Source organism: Phyllobates terribilis, unplaced genomic scaffold, assembly GCF_046119375.1.
Source record: "Phyllobates terribilis strain yellow unplaced genomic scaffold, ASM4611937v1 Scaffold_11__3_contigs__length_659146591, whole genome shotgun sequence".
NCBI classification, from domain to species: Eukaryota; Metazoa; Chordata; class Amphibia; order Anura; family Dendrobatidae; genus Phyllobates; species Phyllobates terribilis.
The window spans coordinates 610,577,145-610,595,286 of record NW_027362771.1 but is presented as its reverse complement, the minus strand read 5'-3'; the positions used below and the strand labels follow the sequence as shown (position 1 = coordinate 610,595,286).

At 45.4% G+C, this 18,142-nt stretch overlaps 2 non-coding genes across 2 annotated transcripts; both read left to right on the top strand.

Annotated features, from left to right (window-relative positions):
- Positions 1-16,603: 16,603 nt before the first annotated feature.
- TRNAL-AAG (transfer RNA leucine (anticodon AAG)) lies at positions 16,604-16,685 on the top strand. The gene has a single exon. It is a non-coding gene; the product is annotated as a tRNA-Leu (tRNA).
- Positions 16,686-18,060: 1,375 nt separating this feature from the next.
- On the top strand, positions 18,061-18,142 carry TRNAL-AAG (transfer RNA leucine (anticodon AAG)). Its single transcript has one exon. It is a non-coding gene; the product is annotated as a tRNA-Leu (tRNA).

Sequence of the window (18,142 nt, the reverse complement as noted above, 5' to 3'; positions counted from 1 at the left end):
GTAACATAGTAACATAGTTTGTAAAGCCAAATAAAGACTTGCGTCCATCAAGTTCGACCTGTTAGTTCTGTAATTGCTAAAGTTGATCCAGAGGAGGGCAAAAACCCCAAATGATTTAGCCAATCTTCACCTGAGGAAAAATTTCCTCCCGAATCTGAAACCAGCAGTCAGAATAAATCCCTGTATCAACCTACTATTTTATTTTATTTTTAAGTATACGCTGAAATCTGCCTGGTATCTAGAAATGCATCCAGTCCCCGCTTGAACTGGTGTACTGAATCCGACATTACCGTCTCATCACTCAGTGAATTCCATATTCTCACTGCTCTTACCGTAAAGAACCCCTTCCTATGCTGGTGCTGAAACCTTTTCTCTTCCAGTCTTAGTGAATGCCCTCTTGTTACCGTAATATCCCTCCTTTTGAACAAATCCCGGGCAAGATCTCTATACTGTCCCCTAACATATTTGTACACATTTATTATGTCCCCCCTCAACCTTCTCTTTTCCAGGCTGAATAGTCCTAGTTTTGCCAACCTCTCTGGATATTGCAGTCCGTCCATTCCCTTTATTAATTTTGTTGCCCTCCTTTGTACCTTTTCAAGCTCATTTATATCCTTTCTATATATTGGGGCCCATAACTGAGCACAGTATTCCAAGTGTGGTCTGACCAGTGCTTTGTACAGTGGAAGAACAATGTTCTCATCCTTTGCAGCTATACCTCTTCTGATACATCCAATTACCCTGTTTGCCCTTACAGCAGCGGCCTGACTTTGGGCACTCCAATTTAGTTTGCTATCAATCAAGATGCCCAAGTCCTTCTCCATCTCTGAATTCCCCAATGATTTCCCATTCAGTGAGTACTGGTGACTTCCATTTTTCCTTCCCATATGTATGACCTTACATTTATCCTCGTTAAACCTCATTTGCCATTTAATGCTCCACCTACCCAGCTTATCCAAATCCCTCTGTAGGTCTGCACTGTCCTCTTTTGTATTAATTGTTTTACATAACTTTGTGTCATCTGCAAATATTGATATTTTACTACTTATCCCGTTGACTATGTCGTTAATAAAGATATTAAATAACATTGGGCCTAGTACTGACCCCTGTGATACCCCACTAGTGACGCTTACCCAATCTGAGTATATTCCATTTATAACCACCCTCTGCCTTCTATCCTTTAGCCAGTTAGCTACCCACTTGCAGACATTTTCCCCCAGCCCCATCATTCTCATTTTGTATACCAACCTATTATGTGGCACGCTATCGAACGCTTTTGAGAAGTCGAGATACACGACATCCACTGTTTCCCCCTGATCTACTCGAGAGTTAACCTCCTCGTAGAAGTCAATCAGGTTTGTTTGGCAGGAGCGATTCCTCATGAATCCATGTTGGTTCGGGATTAAAAGATTGTTAGCATCAAGATGCTCCGTAATTGCCTCTTTAATGAAGCTTTCAAAAATTTTGCCCACAACGGACGTCAGACTCACCGGCCGATAGTTTCCGGCGTCACTTTTCGCTCCCTTTTTGAATATTGGCACTACATTCGCCTGTCGCCAATCAAGTGGTACAGACCCAGTCTCAACAGAGTCCTTAAATATAAGATATAACAGTCTGTCTATCACATTACTTAGTTCCCTTAGTACCCGTGGGTGTATGCCATCAGGTCCTGGTGATTTGTTTATTTTAATGTTACTGAGGCGTTTCTTTACCTCAACTTGGGTTAGATTAGTCATACTTAGTGGAGGATTAAGCTTGTCACTTCTCGTTTCTCCTGTTAGTTCTATTTCCTTTGTAAAAGTTGTCAAAAAAAAATTATTTAATAGATTAGCTTTATCCTCATCTTTCTCTATGATTTTGCCTTCCTCACTTTTTATCGGTCCAATATTATCCGATTTAATCCTTTTACTATTTATATATGTAAAGAACAGTTTGGGATTTGATCTACTTTCCCTAGCAATACGTTTCTCTGTTTCCTCCTTCGCTATTTTTATTTGTTTTTTACAGGTTCTCGTTTTTTCCTTGTAACACATTAGTGCCTCCTTACTGTTTTTCCTGTTTTAATCTCTTGTATGCCTCTTTTTTGCTATTTAATGCCCCTTTTACCTTCTTGTTCAACCATATTGGTTTCCTCTTATTTCTGGTCCTTTTATTCCCATACGGTATATACCTCTTGCGCTGAGTATTCAGAATTCTTTTGAAGGTTTCCATTTACTATACGTATTCCATTGATTAAGTACTTTGTCCCAGTCAATAAGTTGAAGGTTTTCTATCAGCTGATCAAACTTCGCCCTCCTAAAGTTTAATGTTTTTGTTGTTCCCTTATTGATAACCCTACTGAAGGGCATTTTGAAGTCGATAATATTATGATCGCTATTACCTAGGTGCCCCCCTATCTGTACCTCAGTTATTCTATCAGGCCTATTAGTTAATATTAACTCCAACACGGCCTTCCCTCTCGTTCGTTCCTGCACTAGTTGGGAGAGATAATTATCCTTAATATTTGTCAAGAACCTTTTTCGTTTCTGAGATCTACAGGTTTCTCTTTCCCAGTCAATATCCGAGTAGTTGAAATCCCCCATTACAATCACTTCATTATGTTTTGCTACTTTGTCTATTTGTCCTAATAGCAGATTCTCATTTTCCTCTGTTATATTTGGTGGCTTATAGCAGACCCCCAGTAATATTTTATTATTATTTTTTGCCCCCTCTATCTCTACCCACATGGACTCGACCCCCTCTTCTCCCTCTACTATATCTTCCCTTAGTCTGGGTTTTAGACATGACTTTACATATAAGCAGACTCCTCCGCCTTTCCCCTGTTTCCGGTCCCTTCTAAATAAACTATAATCTAATAAATTTACCGCCCATTCGTAGCTATCGTCTAACCAAGTCTCTGTTATACCTACGATGTCATACCTCTCCTCCGATATAAGCGCCCGCAGCTCATCCGCCTTATTGGTCAGGCTTCTTGCATTGGTCGGCATGCAAGATAAAACTTTGGGGTTATTTAGCATCCTATTCTTCTCTAATGATCTAACTGTACAATCCCCACCCCCCTCTCCACCCTCATTATATTCACTTCTCCCCTTCCCCCTTGCTTGCCTCACATCCCACCTATTTCCTTGGTTCCCCCCCCGTCTCTAGTTTAAAAACTCCTCCAACCTATTACCCATATTCTTCCCCAGCACCGCTGCACCCTCCCCATTGAGGTGCAGCCCGTCCCTATGGTAGAGCCTGTAGCCGACCGCGAAGTAGGCCCAGTTCTCCATGAACCCAAACCCTTCTTCCTTGCACCAACTCTTTAGCCACTTATTCACCTCCCTAACTTCCCGTTGGTGCTCCTGTGTGGCTCGCGGGATTGGTAGTAATTCTGAGAAAACTACCTTGGAGGTCCTTGCCCTAAGCTTCCAACCTAGGTCCCTGAAATCATTTTTAAGGACCCTCCATCTACCACTCACTTTGTCATTGGTGTCGATGTGGACCATGACCGCTGGGTCTTCGCCAGCCCCACCCAGTAACCTGTCAACCCGATCCGCGATGTGCTGGACTCGAGCGCCAGAGAGTTAGCACACCGTTTGGCGATCCCGGTCTTTGTGACAGATTGCCCTGTCTGTCCCCCTAATAAAAGAGTCACCCACTACCAGAACCTGTCTTGCCTGCCCTACACTTCCCCCCTCCCCCTCATTACTGGAGCATACACTCCCCCGGCGGTCAGAGGATCTGTCGTGCTCCAATAATGACGGTTCTGAACCAGCCTTCAGATACTTCTTCCCTCTATCCCTCCTAACTGTTATCCAGCTCCCTGCCTGTTCAGCCTGCACTTCCCATCTATGCTCCACCCCCAGTATTGACCCATTGAGTGTCTGCTCGGTGAGCAGCAAACTCCGTTCCATGTTGTCGATGCTCCTCAGTATCGCTATCTGAGCACTTAGATCCAGAATTTGGGCTTCCAAGTGCACGATATGCTCACATCTCTCGCAGCAGTATGGATCCTCGAGCGGTTGCTCACGGAATGCAAACATTGCGCAAGATGTACACTGCACGGCTCCGGCCAACATGGACGTCATTCTAAATATGGGGATACAGTCAGTATATATATACAAGTACAAAACACAATTATTTATATATAGGTGTATGGACGGGGATCAATTAGGGATGTGCAAGTGTATCAATTAGATATCGGTGGGGGATCAGTTAAGTATGGACGGGGATTAATTAAGTATCAAGTATGGACGGGGGAATCAGCTAAGTAGGTCAGGTGGATTAATTAAGTAAAAAGTAAAGAAAGAATGAAATACAGTCAGCAATTCAGTCCTAAGTCCTCCCTTCCAAACTCCCTGAAAAAAAAGTCACTGAAAAGCAAGTCACACACTTATTTTCGTTCGCACTTATGCTCCGGACACACGCATCTTGTTCACACTCGCAAACTAAGAGATTTAGAGAGTTTTTTTTTTTTTTCCAGCAATGCACCCTTCACCTCAATGCACTTCCATTGAGTGCTCTGCACTGCTGTATAATGTCTTCCTTGCTGCTGCTTCTGATTATCTGTTACGTACAGGCAGGGGTGTAGGACTCCTTCATGTTTGATTGTCCTGTATATGGGAGATCATAGCAAGTAATCTATACCACCTAATTCAGTGATATCTAAAAATTAGCGAATGAGCCAACAGAGGAAAGATTAGTTAAATATCTGGATACAAGTCATATGTTTTGCAAAATTGTGCCCCAGAGTCATTGCACAAACAAATCCCTGATAATTACATTGCTGTTGCATAATAACATTTGTATTTTTGTCTAATTAGATATACAATGTTTTCTGCCACTTATATCATTAGCAAATTTCTGATTTAAATAAGTTTGACCATATGTATGAGGTATCGTGGCCGAGCGGTCTAAGGCACTGGATTAAGGCTCCAGTCTCTCTGGATGTGTGGGTTCAAATCCCACCACTGCAATTATTTATTTGGATCTAACTTTTACCAAAAATTAGGAAACAGTTGAGGAAGTAAAGGGGATTGAGAATTTAGGAGGCAGCGTTAATTCTATCCTATACTTTTGAACTACAAAAGGTGGAAAACCTGCGAAAACTGAGATTTTAAGATTGGACTGTAGAAAGGCAGTTTTTAAGTTTTTAATGGACTCAGTAAAAAGGAAGGAAAGGTAGAATGTTCTAAAGGAAAGAAATGTCCAGGAAGGATGGGAGATTTTGCTAAATTAAATTCTCACTGCACAATCAGTAACAATCCCGAAAAGAAGGAAGAATGGAAAGCATTTATGGAGACCAGGATGGCTGAATACTGAACTTAAAAGCTTGCTAAAAAGAAACAAAGAAATGAATATCAAATGAAAAGAAGGGTTCATATCTAAAGAATAATATAATGCTGTCTGCAGGGAAAGCTGGGCTAGCATTAGAAGAGCTAAAGCCAGTAATGAAGTAAGGCTTGCAAGAGAGACCAAAGGCAATAAGAAAGGATTTTGGATGTAAGTCAAAAGTTAAAGAAAAGCCAAAGATGCTATAGGATTTTTAAAGGGTGAAAAGGGTAAAGTGGTCAATAATGATGTTGAGAAGACTGAACTTTTAAATTCCTATTTTGCTTCTGTGTTCTCTAAGAAAGCAAATGTAACATCAAGTGATCTTCACTGTGCTGTAGAAGAAAAGGAACATGGGAGGAGAACCAGGGGAGGAGTCCTGAGGAGATAATTTGCATATTCCCACTGCATTTTGGGGTAAGTGAAGAGTCTCCGCGAGCTCAAAGAACACTGGATTTTGGCTGTTGGAGCTGAAAAGAGGACATCGGCAAAGCAGGGGAGGAGTCCTGAGGAGATAATTTGCATATTCCCACTGCATTTTGGGGTAAGTGAAGAGTCTCCGCGAGCTCAAAGAACACTGGATTTTGGCTGTTGGAGCTGAAAAGAGGACATCGGCAAACCAGGGGAGGAGTCCTGAGGAGATAATTTGCATATTCCCACTGCATTTTGGGGTAAGTGAAGAGTCTCCGCGAGCTCAAAGAACACTGGATTTTGGCTGTTGGAGCTGAAAAGAGGACATCGGCAAACCAGGGGAGGAGTCCTGAGGAGATAATTTGCATATTCCCACTGCATTTTGGGGTAAGTGAAGAGTCTCCGCGAGCTCAAAGAACACTGGATTTTGGCTGTTGGAGCTGAAAAGAGGACATCGGCAAACCAGGGGAGGAGTCCTGAGGAAATAATTTGCATATTCCCACTGCATTTTGGGGTAAGTGAAGAGTCTCCGCGAGCTCAAAGAACACTGGATTTTGGCTGTTGGAGCTGAAAAGAGGACATCGGTAAACCGCGCTTTTTTTTTAAGCTTTTTTCACTGTTTTCAGAACATTAACAATAAGAACATGGAAGAGTCCAGGAGCCATTTGGTGAGCTGCATATCCTGCTACATGTTCACAGACTTGCCAGTGGAAAAGCCAAACTTCACATGCCAGAAATGCAAGCTTGTGTCCCTGTTGGAGGAAAAGTTGCGAAATCTAGAAGAGAGGTTAACTACCTTGAAAATCATTAAGGAAGGTGAAGAGTTCTTAGACAGAGCAGAATTATCTCTTCATGATTCAGAAAGAGAAGAAATTCGAACTGCACCTGAGGAAACAGAGGAATGGAAGCATGTGACCCACAGAAGCAGGAGGATCGAGAGGCAGTCAGCACCCATACTGCTCAGGAACCAGTACCAGGCTCTCACGCAGGAGAACCATGAAGAAATACAGCAAAATAAGACTTTGCCAGCAATGAATAACCTTGTAAGCCCTCAGAATCCTCCTGGATGGAGAAAGAAGAATGTTGTGAAGAAAAAACGGAGAGTGGTGGTCATGGGGGATTCCCTGTTAAGAGGAACAGAGGCCGCTATCTGCAGACCAGACATAACCTCAAGAGAAATGTGCTGTCTTCCAGGAGCAAAAATTAAAGATGTGTCTGACAGGATATCAAGACTCTTCAGACCTACAGATCACTACCCATTCCTGCTAATACATGTGGGGACAAATGACACCGCAAGAAAGGACCTGGAAACCATCTGCAGTGACTTTGAAGACTTAGGCAAGAAAGTGAAAGAATTGGGAGCGCAGGTGGTCTTCTCATCCATCCTCCCAGTGGATGGCCATGGAACAATGAGGTGGAATAAGATTCTACAGGTGAACAACTGGCTACGTCGATGGTGCCGTCAACAAGGATTTGGATTTCTGGATCACGGAATGAATTACCTATATGATGGACTACTTGCTAGAGATGGGGTGCACCTTACGAAGACTGGAAAACATGTATTTGGAAGTCGCCTTGCTACACTCATCAGAAAAGCTTTAAACTAGAACAATGTGGGAAGGGAAGCAAAAGGCCAGAAAAAGCCATACAGCTGACAAATACTATTGAGATCTCTGCTACTGGAAGTGGAAAGGAAGAACAAAGACAAAACAATTTAAATAATAAAAATATGGGAGGAAGAGAAACCAATCACAAACTAAAATGTTTTTATACAAATGCACAAAGCATGGGCAACAAACAAGGAGAATTGGAACTACTAATGCAGCAAAAGGAATATGATGTCATTGGAATCACTGAAACTTGGTGGGACGATACACATGATTGGAATAAAAGGCTAAAAGGATACAACTTATTTGCAAGAAACAGACTTGATAAACGAGGAGGAGGTGTTGCATTGTATGTTAGAAAAGCGTATATCTGCACAGAGATTGAAGCTTCAGAGACTGGGAGTTCTGTGGAAACTGTTTGGGTAAGAATACAAGGCGAGAACAACGGAAAGGACACCATTGTAGGCATTTACTACAGGCCACCTGGGCAAGCTGAAGATATGGATGAACTCTTTATGTATCAAATGACCAAGTTCTCCAAAAAATATGACGTAGTGGTCATGGGAGATTTCAACTATCCAGACATTTGTTGGGAATCTCTCTCAAGTAAAACTAACAGGTCAAGCAAATTCTTATCCTCTCTTGCTGACAACTTTATCTTCCAAAAGGTAGGGGAGAAAACAAGGGGATCTGCTACTTTGGATCTAATCCTTATAAACAGGGAGGAAATGGTTGAGGAGGTAAAGGTGGCTGGGACCCTAGGAGGCAGCGATCATGCTATTATAGAATTTTGGATAACTAGAGGAGGAAGACATGTGAAGACTCAAACTTCAAGGTTAGATTTTAGAAAGGCAGATTTTAAGAGACTCAGAAAGAGAATAGGAGGGATCCAATGGCTGGATGTCCTTAAGGACAAAAATGTCCAGGAAGGATGGGAAATTTTTAAAAATGAGATTCTCAAAGCACAATCGTTAACAATCCCGAAAAGTAGGAAGAATGGGAAGCATTTAAGGAAACCAGGATGGATGAACACAGAACTTAAACACATGCTAAAAAGAAAGAAAGAAATGTTTATTAAATGGAAAGAGGGAGGCATATCTAAAGAAGATTATAATGCAGTCTGCAGATCCTGTAGGGCACGTATCAGGTTAGCTAAAGCTGACAATGAATTAAGGCTTGCAAGAGATGTCAAAAGCAATAAAAAAGGATTTTGGGGGTATGTCAAAAGTAAAAGAAAAGTCAAAGATGCTATAGGATTTTTACAGGATGAAAATGGAGAAATGGTAAGAGAGGATGTTGAGAAGGCCGAACTTTTTAATTCCTATTTTGCATCTGTTTTCTCTCAGAAAGAAAATGTAACATCAACTGATCTTCACTGTCCTTTTAAAGGAATAGAGGAATCCAAGTTATCTGTAAACAGAAAGATTGTGAGGGAATATTTAGCTAACATAAATGAGTTCAAGTCTCCAGGTCCAGATGAATTACACCCCAGAGTACTGAAGGAGATCGTAGAAGAAATTTTAGAACCACTCTCCATAATCTTTGAAAATTCTTGGAGAACAGGAGAAGTCCCAGAAGACTGGAGAAGAGCAAATGTTGTTCCTATCTTCAAAAAGGGGAAGAAGGTGGACCCAGGGAACTATAGGCCGGTGAGTCTGACTTCTATACCAGGAAAGATCTTTGAACAAATTATTAAACAACATGTATGTAAGTACATGGATAAGAATGAAGTGATTAACCAGAGTCAGCATGGGTTTGTAACTAACAAGTCATGTCAGACTAACTTAATTTCCTTCTATGACAGAATCACTGACTGGGTGGATCAGGGAAATGCTGTAGATATAGTATACCTTGACTTCAGCAAAGCATTTGACAAAGTATCTCACACCATCCTTATTGAAAAAATGACCAAGTATGCAATGGACCAGGCAACTGTTAGGTGGATTCATAACTGGCTTAGTGATCGGACTCAAAGGGTGGTTGTAAATGGCTTCACATCCAGCTGGATGAATGTCTCAAGTGGGGTACCACAGGGCTCCGTCCTGGGACCTGTATTGTTCAACATCTTTATCAATGATTTAGATGAAGGAATTGAGGGTAAACTGATTAAATTTGCAGATGACACAAAGCTAGGAGGGATAGCTAATACTAGAGAAGAGAGAGAGAGGATTCAAAAAGACCTAAATAAACTGGAGCAGTGGGCAGCAACCAACAGAATGGTTTTTAACAGGGAAAAATGCAAAGTACTACATCTGGGCAATAAAAATGAAAAAAGCATATACAGAATGGGAGGAATAGAGCTAAGCAACAGTACATGTGAAAAAGACTTAGGTATACTAATAGATCATAGACTGAACATGAGTCAACAGTGTGATGCAGCAGCAAAAAAGGCAAATACAATTCTGGGATGTATTAACAGAAGCATACAGTCTAGATCACGTGAAGTCATTATCGGTCTTTACTCCTCTTTGGTCAGACCTCATCTGGAATACTGTGTACAGTTTTGGGCACCACATTTTAAAAAAGACATAGACAAACTGGAGCAAGTTCAGAGAAGAGCGACCAGAATGGTGACTGGTCTGCAAACCATGTCCTATGAGAAACGGTTGCAGGATTTGGGAATGTTTAGCTTGCAAAAAAGAAGACTGAGAGGAGACTTAATAGCTGTCTACAAATATGTCAAGGGCTGTCACATTGTAGAAGGATCATCTTTATTCTCATTTGCACAAGGAAAGACTAGAAGCAATGGGATGAAACTAAATGGGAGGAGACACAGATTAGATATTAGAAAAAACTTTTTGACAGTTAGGGTGATTAATGAGTGGAACAGGCTGCCACGAGAGGTGGTGAGTTCCCCTTCAATGGACGTCTTCAAACAGAGGCTGGACAGACATCTGTCTGAGATGATCTAGTGAATCCTGCTTTGAGCAGGGGGTTGGACCAGATGACCCAGGAGGTCCCTTCCAACTCTACCATTCTATGATTCTATGATTCTAAGTATACGGCATGTGAATAGTCATGTTGGCTTTAGGCATCAGAATTAATTACATAATTTACTGTAATGCACATGCCCGGGCTGAGCGGCGTGTGCGTGTGATTCCACTGGACCGTGCCGGAGAGTGAATGCCTGGATGGGCGTAACTAGGTATTCACCCAATCCGACCAGGGTCGCACTACGGCATATGACGCCAGTGCACCAAGGAGGAACAGAGCAGAGGGACCAGGTGCTGCTCCAGGACAGACCCCGGACACGGCTGTTGACCCACACAGGGGAATACAGGAACAGACTGGTTAGGCTGGATCACAGACTGGTGGGAATAGGCAGGCACGACTGGTATGCAGGCAGGCGGGTATGCAGGCAGGGAGGTACAGGCAAGCACGGCTAGAGTGCAGACAGGGAGGCACTAGCAGGTAGGAACACAGGCGGGATAGGACCCAGTACACACTGGGACTCAGGAACAGAGCCACAGATGTGGCGGACAAACACAGCAGAGTGAGGCCACCCAGAGAGGTGAGCGAGAGCAGGATGAGACCGCCTGGAGCAGTGAGCAAGAGTAGAGCAGGACGAGACCGTCTGGAGCAGTGAGCAAGAGTAGAGCAGGACAATGCCGCCTGGAGCGGTGAGCAAGAGTAGAGCAGGACAATGCCGCCTGGAGCGGTGAGCAAAGTAGAGCAGGACAAGGCCACCTCGAGCAGTGAGCAAATGGTCAGAGCTGAGCGAGACTGCCGGGGCAGTGAGCGAAGGAGTCAGAGCAGAGCGAGACTGCCGAAGCAGTGAGCAAAGGAGTCAGAGCAGGCTAGAACCGCCGGAGGGGTGAGCAAAGGAGTCAGAGCAGGCTAGAACCGCCGGAGCGGTGAGCAAAGGAGTCAGAGCAGGCTAGAAGCGCCGGAGCGGTGAGCAAAGGAGTCAGAGCAGGCTAGAACCGCCGGATCGGTGAGCAAAGGAGTCAGAGCAGGCTAGAACCACCGGAGCGGTGAGCAAAGGAGGCAGAGCAGGCAAGAACCGCCGGAGCGGTGAGCAAAGGAGGCAGAGCAGGCAAGAACCGCCGGAGCGGTGAGCAAGGCAGAGCAGGGGGGACAGGGCTCTGTTCACACGGAACAGACAGGAAGGGAAAGACAGAGCCAGATACCCACAGGGTACTTGCAGTGAAGTAGCGAGTGGACCACAAACTCACAAATGGGAGTACAGAGACAACAAGCAGGAGTTAGGTACGAGTTCAGACTCTGCAGAAAAAGGAAAGGAATGGACATAGAGAAACACAGGAAAACAGGCTAGGAGAGTATACAGACAAGAACAGACACAGCAGCAAGATACAGGAGCGGGTCTAGGTAGCAGCCCCTAGATGGCGGGAGGAACAGGCTAGGAGCGTGTTCAGGCAGGACAGGCAAGATACAGGAGCGGGTCTAGGTAATCGGCCCCTAGAAGGCGGGAGGAACAGGCAAGGAGCGTATTCAGACAGGACAGACTAGATACAGGAGCGGGTCTAGGAATGCAGCCCCTAGAGGGCGAGAGGAACAGGCTAGGAGCGTGTTCAGACAGGCCAGGAAATACAGCCTCCAGGATAGGCAGACAAGAGAACACAGAACGGACCTGTCACATTCAGAGTGCAAGAGCACAATAAATGAAACACAATGCTCAGGCATGGGTTAATTGGAGCAGCTGGTTTAAGTACCAGGTGACAGACAGCAATAGGCTGAGGACGCACAAGGGGTGTGCGTGTAGTAAGTGCAAAAAGCAGGAAGTGATCGGGCGCCGCCCTTAAGCAGCAGAAACAGACACAAACAGACAGCATGGAGGGAAGCCAGAGAGACATTCTGGACTGGAGATCAAGTGCGCGCTCTTGCACAGTGGGAGATGGACCACTATGCAAGGACGCCGCCAGGTATGTTACAGTAACCCCCCCCCTTACGCACCCTCTTCTTCAGGCCAGCCAGAATGTTCCGCAGGGAACTCGAGGACCAATCCTTCACTTAAAGGAGATCACTTCCACTGTCCACCGGAAAAACTGTTCTCCTCTGGGTAGCTAGGATGCTACCTCCTATCCAGCCATCCTCAGCAACAGACGAAACGGGTGGAGTACCAGGAACAGCACATAAGGAAGTCTCTCTCCATATATTTTCAGGTGGCACCCCAGAGGGTACAGGAGACAACTGGAAGTCCTCCACCGGGTTGGAGGGGAGCAGAGACTTGGGGGTAATCTCTGCTTCGAGGTACATCTTGTCAAGCTCACAGGAAGAAATAGACGGGTTGTCAGGTACAGGGTGAGGAAAAGTCACTGTCTCTTTGTTATCTGGTGGTACCCCGGAGGATTCAGGAAACAACTGGAGGTCCTCCGCCGGGTCAGAAGAGTGCAGAGGCTCGGGGAAAACATCTGCTTCAGGATACACTAGGTCGGACTCACTGGATGAAGCAGACGAGGTATCGGGTGCCGAGTATAGAAAAGTCTCTGTCCGTTCACCACCAGGTGGCACCCCAAAGGGTTCTGGAGACAACTGGAGGTCCTCCGCCTCGTTGGAGGGGTGTAGAGACTCATGAATAACCTCTGCTTTGGAGTACACTAGGTTAGACTCACTAGGCGAAGCGAGCGAGGTATCAGCTCCAGGATATAGGAAAGTCTCTGTCCATTCACCACCAGGTTGCACCCCGAAGGGTTCTGGAGACAACTGGAGGTCCTCCGCCTGGTCGGAGGGGTGTAGAGACTCGGGAGTAACCTTTGCTTCAGAGTACAGTAGGTTGGACTCACTGGACAAAGCGAGCAAGGTATCAGGTACAGAGTATAGGAGAGTCTCTGTCCATTCGCTACCAGGTAGCACCCCGAAGGGTTCAGGAGACAACCGGAGATCCTCCACCTAATTGGAAGGGTGTAGAGACTCTGGGGTAACCTCTGCTTCGGAGAACACTAGGTCGGACTCACTGGATGAAGCGGTCGAGGTATCAGGTGCAGAGTATAGGGAAGTCTCTCTCCAATTGTCATCAAGTGGTATCCGGGGGATTCAGGAGGCAACAGGGGGTCCTCCGGTGTGGATTCTGGGTGGGCAGCAGTCTCTTCGGGCAGGAGAACTGGTGCACTACCCACGCACATTACCCTTTGGGGCTTCTCCGGGATACAGGGAGATGAAGCTTCAGTAGGGACTTCAAGGTGGGGGTCAGGAGGTCTCAGGGAGGACAGACCCTGGCGTGACGGCTTGCCTCTACGTCTAGCACGTCTGGACTGCCTCTTGAGGTTGGGAGAAGTATTCCGGAGAGCGTAGTCACCCTGTGAGGATTCTGGGTGGGCAGTAGTCTCATTGGGCTGGAGGACTATTGCGCTACCCACACACATTACCCATCGGGGCTGCTCCGGGATATTGGGAAGTGAAGCTTCAGCAGGAGCCTCCGGGTTAGGATCATCGAAGACCATTAGAAAGGCCACCAGGAAGGCCATTATGTCCAGGACGATAGGATCCTGTGCGTCCCATAGTGGGGTGATCCAATTCAAGGCATCACCCGCTAGGTAAGACATCATGAATCCCACCTTAGCCCAATCTGTGGGAAAACATAGAGGGTAGAACTTGAAGTGTAGCATGCATTGCTCCACAAATTCACGACTCTGTCTTGGATTCCCATAGTTACATGGCGGATCCGCAGGAACGAAAGCAGAAAGATCCATCTGGACGGGTGCGTAATTTGCCTGGAACTCAGCTAAGGAAAAAATTTTTTTTATTTATTTATTTTTAATGTACGTATTCACTGGAGAACGTCTCAGAAAGCGAAGGCCGTGGGGCTCAACGGGAACCATGGCCTGAGCATGCTGTAATGCACACGCCCGGGCTGAGCGGCGTGTGCGTGTGATTCCACTGGACCGTGCCGGAGAGTGAATGCCTGGAGGGGCGTAACTAGGTATTCACCCGATCCGACCAGGGTCGCACGACGGCATACGACGCCAGTGTACCAAGGAGGAACCGAGCAGAGGGACCAGGTGCTACTCCAGGACAGACCCCGGACACGGCTGTTGACCCACACAGGGGAATAAAGGAACAGAATGGTTAGGCTGGCACACAGACTGGTGGGAATAGGCAGGAACGAGTGGTATGCAGGCAGGCGGGTATGCAGGCCGGGAGGTACAGGCAAGCACAGGTAGAGTGCAGACAGGGAGGCACTAGCAGGTAGGAACACAGGCGGGATAGGACCCAGTACACACTGTGACTCAGGAACAGAACCACAGATGTGGCGGACAAACACAGCAGAGTGAGGCCGCCCAGAGAGGTGAGCGAGAGCAGGACGAGACCACCTGGAGCAGTGAGCAAGAGTAGAGCAGGACGAGGCCGCCTGGAGCAGTGAGCAAGAGTAGAGCAGGACAATGCCGCCTGGAGCGGTGAGCAAGAGTAGAGCAGGACAATGGCGCCTGGAGCGGTGAGCAAGAGTAGAGCAGGACAAGGCCGCCTGGAGCGGTGAGCAAAGGGCCAGAGCTGAGCGAGACTGCCGGGGCAGTGAGCAAAGGAGTCAGAGCAGAGCGAGACTGCCGGAGCAGTGAGCAAAGGAGTCAGAGCAGGCTAGAACCACCGGAGGGGTGAGCAACGGAGTCAAAGCAGGCTAGAAGCGCCGGAGCGGTGAGCAAAGGAGTCAGAGCAGGCTAGAAGCACCGGAGCGGTGAGCAAAGGAGTCAGAGCAGGCTAGAACCGCCGGAGCGGTGAGCAAAGGAGTCAGAGCAGGCTAGAACCGCCAAATCGGTGAGCAAAGGAGTCAGAGAAGGCTAGAAACGCCGGAGCGGTGAGCAAAGGAGTCAGAGCAGGCTAGAACCGCCAGAGCCGTGAGCAAAGGAGGCAGAGCAGACTAGAACCGCCGGAGTGGTGAGCAAGGCAGAGCAGGGGGGACAGGGCTCTGTTCACACAGAACAGACAGGAAGGGAAAGACAGAGCCCGATACCCACAGGGTACTTGCAGTGAAGTACCGAGTGGACCACAAACTCACAAACGGGAGAACAGAGACAACAAGCAGGAGTTAGGTACGAGCTTAGACTCTGCAGAAAAAGGAAAGGAACGGACATAGAGAAACACAGGAAAACAGGCTAGGAGAGTATACAGACAAGAACAGACACAGCAGCAAGATACAGGAGCGGGTCTAGGTAGAAGCCCCTAGATGGCGGGAGGAACAGGCTAGAAGCGTGTTCAGACAGGACAGGCAAGATACAGGAGCGGGTCTAGGTAATCGGCCCCTAGAAGGTGGGAGGAACACGATAGGAGTGTGTTGAGACAGGACAGACTAGATACAGATGCGGGTCTAGGAATGCAGCCCCTAGAGGGCGAGAGGAACAGGCTAGGAGCGTGTTCAGACAGGCCTGGAAATACAGCCTCCAGGATAGGCAGACAAGAGAACACAGAACGGACCTGGCACATTCAGAGTGCAAGAGCACACTAAATGAAACACAATGCTCAGACATGGGTTAATTGGAGCAGCTGGTTTAAGTACCAGGTGACAGACAGCAATAGGCTGAGGACGCACAAGGGGTGTGCCTGTAGCAAGTACAAAAATCAGGAAGTGATCGGGCGCTGCCCTTAAGCAGCAGAAACAGACACAAACAGACAGCATGGAGGGAAGCCAGTGAGACATTCTGGACTGGAGATCAAGTGCGCGCTCTTGCAAACTGGGAGATAGACCACTATGCAAGGACGCCGCCAGGTATGTTACATTTACCATCTATGTTACATCGTTGTCCGTTCAATCAATGATCCACGATTCTCAAAATTTGCCAAAATCAATCGTGGTCAAATGAAGTTTAACTGTTAGCTCATATCCCTGCTGCCTTTTTAGTATTATCAATACAGGATGAGCAGAGTGATTAGCAAACATAAACAGAGCCATGCTGCTTTTGCTGCTTTCCAGTAAGTCACCCTAGTGATGAACTCATAGCTACACTGCTCTGCACTGCTGTATAATGTCTTCCTTGCTGCTGATTCTGATTATCTGTTACGTACAGGCAGGGGTGTAGGAATCCTTCATGTTTGAGTGTCCTGTATGTGGGAGATCATAGCAAATAATCTATACCACCTAATTCAGTGATATCTAAAAATTAGCGGATGAGCCAATAGAGGAAAGATTAGTTAAATATCTGGATACAAGTCATATGTTTTGCAAAATGGTGCCCCAGAGTCAATGTACAAACAAATCCTTGATAACTACGTTGCTCATGCATAATAACATTTGTATTTTTGTCTAATTAGATATACAATGATTTCTGCCACTTATATCATTAGCAAATTTCTGATTTAAATAAATTTGAACATCCGTATGAGGTAGCGTGGCCGAGCAGTCTAAGGCGCTGGATTAAGGCTCCAGTCTCTCTGGAGGCGTGGGTTCAAGTCCCACCGCTGCCATTATTTATTTGGATCTAATTTTTACCAAAAATTAGGAAACAGTTGAGGAAGTAAATGGGATTGAGAATTTAGGAGGCAGCGTTAATTCTATCCTATACTTTTGAGCTACAAAAGGTGGAAAACCTGTGAAAACTGAGATTTTAAGATTGGACTGTAGAAAGGCAGTTTTTAATGGACTCAGTAAAAAGGAAGGAAAGGTAGAATGTTATAAAGGAAAGAAATGTCCAGGAAGGATGGGAGAATTTGCTAAATTAAATTCTCACTGCACAATTAGTAACAATCCCGAAAAGAAGGAAGAATGGAAAGCATTTATGGAGACCAGGATGGCTAAATACTGAACTTAAAAGCTTGCTAAAAAGGAACAAAGAAATGAATATCAAATGAAAAGAAGGATTCATATCTAAAGAATATAATGCTGTCTGCAGGGAAAGCTGGGCTAGCATTAGAAGAGCTAAAGCCAGTAATGAAGTGAGGCTTGCAAGAGAGACCAAAGGCATTAAGAAAGGTTTTTGGAAGTAAGTCAAAAGTTAAAGAAAAGCCAAAGATGCTATAGGATTTTTAAAGGATGAAAAGGGTAAAGTGGTCAATAATGATGTTGAGAAGATTGAACTTTTAAATTCCTATTTTGCTTCTGTGTTCTCTAAGAAAGCAAATGTAACATCAAGTGATCTTCACTGTGCTGTAGAAGAAAAGGAACATGTGAGCAGTCATACATAAGAATACGGCATATGAATAGTCATGTTGGCTTTAGGCATCAGAATTAATTACATAATTTACCATCTATGTTACATCGATGTCAGTTCAATCAATGATCAACGATTCTCAAAATTTGCCAAAATCAATCTTGGTCAAATGAAGTCTAACTGCTAGCTCATATCCCTGCTGCCTTTTTAGGATTATCAATACAGGATGAGCAGAGTGATTAGCAAACATAAACAGAGCCATGCTGCTTCTGCTGCTTTCCAGTAAGTCACCCTAGTGATGAACTCATAGCTACACTGCTCTGCACTGCTGTATAATGTCTTCCTTGCTGCTGCTTCTGATTATCTGTTACGTACAGGCAGGGGTGTAGGAATCCTTCATGTTTGAGTGTCCTGTATGTGGGAGATCATAGCAAGTAATCTATATCACCTAATTCAGTGATATCTAAAAATTAGCGTTTGAGCCAACAGAGGAAAGATTAGTTAAATATCTTGATACAAGTCATATGTTTTGCAAAATGGTGCCCCAGAGTCAATGTACAAACAAATCCCTGATAATTACGTTGCTCATGCATAATAACATTTGTATTTTTGTCTAATTAGATATACAATGTTTTCTGCCACTTATATCATTAGCAAATATCTGATTTAAATAAGTTAAAACATCCGTATGAGGTACCGTGGCCGAGCGGTCTAAGGCGCTGGATTAAGGCTCCAGTCTCTCTGGAGGCGTGGGTTCAAATCCCACCACTGCCA